This window comes from Gossypium arboreum, chromosome 4, assembly GCF_025698485.1.
Source record: "Gossypium arboreum isolate Shixiya-1 chromosome 4, ASM2569848v2, whole genome shotgun sequence".
In the NCBI taxonomy this organism is placed as follows: domain Eukaryota; kingdom Viridiplantae; phylum Streptophyta; class Magnoliopsida; order Malvales; family Malvaceae; genus Gossypium; species Gossypium arboreum.
The window spans coordinates 118,494,264-118,501,727 of record NC_069073.1 but is presented as its reverse complement, the minus strand read 5'-3'; positions in this window follow the sequence as shown (position 1 = coordinate 118,501,727).

Here is a 7,464-nt window from a genome sequence, read left to right as displayed (position 1 = left end):
TGACATGTTAAATCATCATTTCAAACAAAAATTTTACGTTAAATTATATAATTGGTCCCCATATTTTTTTCATTTTGAGCAAATTTTTTTCTTTTATGTTATTTTAACTTTTCTTTCTTTCTTTTTTCTTTTTCATTTTCTTTTGCTTCTCCCTCTATTTTCTTCCTTTTTCCATCTCTTTTAAGGTAAAAAAAATTTAAATTGCTCAAAATGAAAAAAAATATAGAGACCAATTATATAATTTAACCTAAAATTTTCGTTTGAAATGATGATTTAACGTGTCACGTCTGCTTACTATTACACCGTTAACGACAATTAACGCTCAGTGACTAAAATGTTACAACACGATAATATAAATGATTAAAATATAATATTTTAAACTTAAGTAGCTAAAATATAACTTGATGAAAACAAAAATAATTATTTTAATAGTTTATAGTATTTAAAAGAACTAAATGCCAATCAATAAAAATACACTAAATATCTTGACTACCTATGTCATGGATGATGTCATTTATGGTGTGTCAAATTTTATTGATGGAGTTTTTCAAATGTTCACTTTTGGGTAAACTACACTAAATTCATAATTTAAGTATTATTTCTCACAAAAAAAATGAAAATTGAGATTTAATTTAGGGATCAATTTATAAATAAATTCTTTTAAATATACTTAAGATTGGTTATTTTTATTCAAAACTTTTAGTTTATGAATTAAATTTTAGCTCGAATCTGAGGTGAAATATATTTAAAATATACAAATTAAATTTTAAACATGCACTTACTGCATGAATATTTGAATCTATTAATATTTTCACCACCAACATTTTGAATCTTAGAAACTGATTTGAAATTGGATTATAATTTGAGGATTCGCTGGAATTAACCCTTTATTTAAATCACTGCTAATTTGGTATTTCTCTTGGCCTTGGGAAGGAAGGTTCCACCACTGCATTTTGTTTCTGATTGGTCAATTTCTCATTTATGGGAGTGCATTTGTCTTTTCCGATAGACAGATGCTTATGTATATTCAATATATATGAACTAAAATTTGTCTCTAGATTGCTTCATTAAATTTTCAAGATATTATATTTATTTTAAATGCATAAATTGGGAATAAAATAAGGGGAAACTATATCTAAAGTTAGTAAATTATTAGTATGTTTATATTTTTGTCATTTAACTTTTAAAAGTTGTAAAACAGTTATTGAACTTTTTGGAAATTGTTATTTAAGTCACTAAACTATTCAAAAGTTTTTGTTTAAGTCACTAGGATTTTTTTTAGCGAGCTCAAAGCAACAATCAGTATGGTGGATCAGTACCCTCAGTGAGTAGAAGAACACACCTTAGATCCAAGTCAATTTGACGGTTAGTGTCCGAGATCAAAGAAGAAAGCTATTTGGATTTAAGTTCACAAATTCGTGATGTTCAAAACTATTTCATGGAAAAAATTGAACTATAGAAGAAACGGGAAATGAGAACTTGTGGTTAGTGCAAGCAACCTGAAATGAGGAGGCCATATAACAACAATTTTAACAATCTAGTAACTTAAATGAAAACTTCCGTATAGGTCAACGACCATTTTGTAACATTTTGAAATCGAGTAACCAAAACATAAACTTACTAATAGTTATAGTTTAGCAACCTTGGGTGTAGTTTACTCTAAATTAAATTACAAAAAATAATATTAAAAATATAAAAAAACTTAAAAAATTGAAATATGATGCTTAAAATACATTAGGAATATATTTGATTGTTAGCTTGCTTCTTTGTTTTTTAAGGGGAATGTAAATAAATGAATTTATTATCCCAATATCAACTCCAGCAAAATAGATATGTTACATTTTAGATCCTATAAAGAGCAATAGGTGGAAATAAGCTATTGAGTAGTATAACCAGTTAAGAAACTTGTAATTTTATTAGCTCCCTTAAAACTTTCATAGTTGTTTGCATAAACTTGAATGTTCTGAACCGAGGATTTTTTATTGTGTCTCCTTGGCTACGAGTTTAGGATATATATAACCACGATAATATTTTCTCTTTCCATTGTCACTCTTCGATATCCCTTCAACCAATCCATCTTCAAATCATACTATATTACCCTTTCTTAAAACATAGAGCAACTATCAATAAAATGGTTATACTCTGGAATGCAATTCTTATGCTCACCCCTCATCACTTCACCTACTAATACAAGTAAGAATGATTGTTTCTTTTGTAGTGCGACATATCATAAAAATGGAATTGTATCAATTATCATACTTGGTGGATAAAGAAAGGTTCACTTCGTAATTTTGTTTCTTCTAAAGTTAATTTAACTTTAATACCTAGTTACATTTTGTGGATAGATTCTAGTGTAATAACTCACATCACAGTGTTTATGCAAGATTATCAAACTATCGAAAGCCTAATCAAGACGAAATATACATTTATGCAGACAATGGTAATTTGATAGAAGTTGAAGCAACAAGAACTTTTAGATTATTATATAATAATTGGATTTTATATGAATTTGGATGAGTTTTTTTTTTTGTTCTTGCCTTTATTTAGAATTTGATTTCCATTTTAACATTGGAAAAATTCTATTATTCTTGTTCATTTGGAAATGGAAATTGTCGTTTTTCAGAATTCAAAATTTGTTAGTTTCAGTTCTTTATCAAGTTATGATAATCTATATTTACTTGATACTATTATTTCATTTAATGCATCATTGTTTATTACCGTAATAGGTAAGAAATACAAATTAACCATTGACAATTCAAGTTTGTTGTGGCAAAAAGATTTGGTCATATCTCCAAAAGGAAAATTGAGAGACTTGTGCATGATGGTATTCTTGATTTGATTGATATTTCAAATTTTCATGTGTGTGTAAATTGTATTAAGGGGAAACAAACAAATATAAGGAGATTTGGTGCCATCAAGAAACTAGATGTCTTAAAACTAATACGCAAAAATGTTTGTCAACCATTTCCTACAACTTCTTAGAATGATCAACAATATTTCATAACATTCATATACGTTTTTTCGCGATATGACTACCTTTATCTCATTTATGAGAAACCGCAATCAATGGGTGTGTTAAAAAATTAAAAGATTGGAGTTGAGAGCAAAATTGGAGTTGAGAGCAAACTCGATAAAGGGAATAAAAAAGTTCAGAACATGCTGATAAATATTACGATAAATATGACGGTTTGAGTAACAATGTCCAAGACCATTTACGAAATTCCTAAAGGAAAGTGGTATCATCTTACAATGCACTATGTTGAGTTAAGCAACTATGAATGATGTTGCAAAAAGATGAAATAACACACACTTAAAGAGATGGTGAGGAGTATGATTAGCCATTATACCTTGTCCAAATCACTTCGAAGAGAAGTATTAAAACCATGGCATATATGCTTAATAAAGTCTCAACAAAAGCAACTAAAAAGATCCTTTATAAGCTTTAAAAATGTAAAAAGTTTGGCTTAAAGCATTGCACATTTGAGGATGTCTACTTGAGGCTAGGCCTTATGGGCAAAAAAAACGAAACTGCACTTGAGGATTATATGTTTCTATTTTATAGGACACTTTGAAAGGTTTGGGGGTTACAAATTTTATGATCCCACTATTTAAGGCTATCTTTGAGACAAGTACTGCTCGGTTTTTTGAGGATGTTGAGATTGTTGAGGAAGAATTAAGAACATTGTATTTGAATAAGAAGAAGATATTAATATTCCTCAACACATTCCTTTAATTGTTGTTTACAATTACTAAAAACAATTTACTATACATTATATTTTTCAAGCAACAACTTTGAATCAAGACAATGTCATTGAACCTTTCGATCAAGTACAAGAAATTTTTCAAAAGTAGAAAACTCTACAACCTTGAGAAGGCATCGATTATAAAGAGACTTTCTATTTGGTTGCATTAAAAGACTTTTTTAGGATTGTAATGGCTTTAATGACATATTTTGACTTTGAGCTACATTGTATGGATGTCAAGACTATGTTTTTTATTGATGACATTGATGAGATGATTTAAATGGTGCAACCATAAAAATTTGTGTCCAATCATGAAAAGTTAATAGTTTGCAAATTGAAGGAACCTATCCATGGGCTAAAGCAAGCCTCTCATCAATGGTATTATAAATTTTATCAAGTGATTATCTCATTCAATTTTGAGATAATTTTGGTTGGTGATTGTACATGCCAGAAGTTCAATAAGAGTATGCATATTTTTCTAGTTTTTATATGTCGATGAAATACTAGTTGTAGTGACGAGTTTAGTAAATGCTCCAAAAATTAATTTGAGATTAAGAAAATGCAAAATTTTCCTAGGCTTCAGTAATGAGGAGTCTGACGTTTGCTCAAGTTTGTATACATCTTGATACTACGTACATTATTGGGATGTTAGGCAAATACATACTTAAGCAAATTCAGGTATTAATAATTGGAAAGGAAACGAACAATATATAAGGTATCTTCAGAAAACAAAAGATTTCATGTTCACATGTTAGAGGTCTAATAAGTTACATATAATCATGTATACAAATGTCAATTTTGTTAGAATATGGATGCAAAATTCTTTCATTAGGATTTGAATTGTGATGTTAAATTGCAACCATTAATCCAATAATAACTATAACACATCAAACCCAAATCATATATACTTTAAATTCTTGGTTGTTAAAAAAAGAATTCAGGGAGGACATATGTCTATGGAGCATATTGGGACAACCTCTATGGTGGTTCATGAGCACACCATTATACTGGTTTTATGCTATTTAAGGATATTAGTCTTAATGGGGATTTGTAATTTTAAATGTTCTTTGTTCTTGTTATAAACTCATTTTCAATTATTTCAGTTTATGGATAATATAAGGGTTTTTTTTTTTGTAAAAATAAGTTTTTTTTTATTCACACTTTTATTTTGGTAAAGTTTTATCTTAGTAAGGTTTAAGGAGTACCTTTGAAAATAGACATGTTTAGTTCACATTACATGTAATTTCCATATTACATATTCATACTTGATTTATATTTTTTTGTGTTAATATACGTGTTAGTGATGGATTTAGTTACAATATGTGTGACGAAAGTAACCTTAGTTCGTGTTAACATAATTAATGAATGAGACTATTTGAACTGCATTTTGATTATGATAGTGAAGTTTTGAGCTTATAAGGTCATATTATAACATGTAATTATAAATTGATAAAAATATGTATATTAGAAGTCCAAGTGGAAATTGGATCATAACATAAATGTCTCATATATATATATATATATATATATATATAATAAGGATAATTACATGTTAATAGTTACTATAATAAAATGTTAGCTCAAATTAAAAGTAATCTATAATACATATTAGGCTTCAATCATTAAATAAATAATGACCTAAATATGTTAGATACTCAAGTAACTAATTTTTAATTGATGACGAGCTAATTAGAAATAAGTTTAATATGCAAAAGTTACTTATTAGGATTATGGTCTCCTGATTACATAGGTAAATTTTCTGACATCCTATTTTTATAAAAGAGAAAGTTACCAATTCTACGAACTGGTGTATTAATTTGGAAAAAAAAACCCCCAAGATTTAAGATTTTAATATAGATGAGGTTTGTAAGATATAAATGACTTAATATATCATTTGATACTTGAGTTTGACACTTTTTTCTATTGTGGTATCTGTGTTATTTTTTGGTCTAATTCGATACCTGTATTTGACAAAAGTTATATATTTTGATGCTCGAAGATAACGACGTTAACTTTTTAGTATTTAATTTGAGTTTTAGGGTTGATTCGAGTAAAATTAATTGCTAATAGTATTAGGTTTGAAGTTTTCATGATTTTATTAATAGAATCAATTTAGGTTAATTGTGAACTTGTTTAATTTTATGTTAAATTTGTCAAATATAGTTTGATAAATGTGATTTAATTTGGGTTTTAGGGTTGATTTGATGAAAGTTAAGTGCTTATATTATTAGTTAATTATGAATTTTCATCATATCAACTCTAAAACTCGATTTAAACACTAAAAAGTTAACAATGTTATCTTCAACTACAAAATCTATAACTTTTGTCAAATTCAACTAGTATCTTTAATCAAATTTTAACACATATACCACGTTAGAAAGAAAAATATCAAACTTATTTCTTTAAAAATTTAATTAAAAAAATGAAAATAAATTTAGTTGACCATCCAACAAAGTTGCAAAAGCCAACTAGCAAATCACCTATGATTGATTGTAAGGGAGAAGCCAGAACAATTTTTTAAGGGAAGAATGAAATTTTAATTTTTTATAATCTATATCTTTATCATTTTTAAAGGATTAAATCGATTTTTTATAATTTTAGGGGGGCAAAATGTAATTTTACTTTTACTAATTTAAAATTTTAAAATCTTTTAAAGGACTTAAATAGCAATTTTCTATTTTAAGAGGGACTAGCCCTGCCAGCTCCTCTAGATCTGCCTCTGATTGATTGGACGGCTTAGAATGTATATGATAATTAATAACCTTAACAACTTATATTCTATCTAACTTGGTTGGGTCAAAGTAAAATTTTAATTTTGAATTTTGTGAATAAAAAAAAAATGTAAAGAGTTTTATTTCATTTTAAAATTTAATTTAACTTATTCAAAATTAAATCAATAACCAATATAATTAACAAATACCGAAAAATCTCAAAATAAACATTACATTCTTACCTAAAAGATAAAATTTTTATTTGGTTGCATGGAATCTTAAGGGTAAGATTACTATAAAATTAATAACCAAGAAAATTTCATAACAAAAAGGCTTACAAATACATATTAATTGTTTATTTGTTTTGAATAGGGTCATCATTCGATCGAATTAAATTGAGTGAAAAAATTTCGAGTTGACGAGTCCTGTTTTATCATCCTAACTTGAAATCACTTTTTAAAAGTAAAATAAAAAATGTATATTTTAGTATGATAAACTTGAATCATTAATTAACTTATTTAGGTCCCAATAGTATTATTTAAAAAAATAATTTTTAACTTTCTTTATATATTTATTATTTTTATTTTTATAATTTTAAAAAATATAAATTTTGAAATTTTATAAAAATATTTTAAATTATTTTGTAATTTTGTTGAGAGAGATCAATTTGCTAATTTTTAAACTTGACAAGGACCAAAAGGGTATTTACATCAATTTGTTATTCGAATTATTTGAGTTGTTCGAATTATAAAATTCAACTCGAAACTCAAATAATTTGAATAACTCGAGATTTAAATTTTTTTTCAATTTTTTCAAATCCAATCGAATTTTACTCATCCCTAATTTTAAGTAGAAAAGTAAAATTATATCCAATACTTATTTCAATTGAAAAATGCAGAAGAAAACAAACAAATAACTTCCTCAAATGACACTATCGAATAATATCTTCCTTACAGATTAGCTAAATGAGGAATGTAATTTTAAAATTGCTTTTATATATCACAATCTTT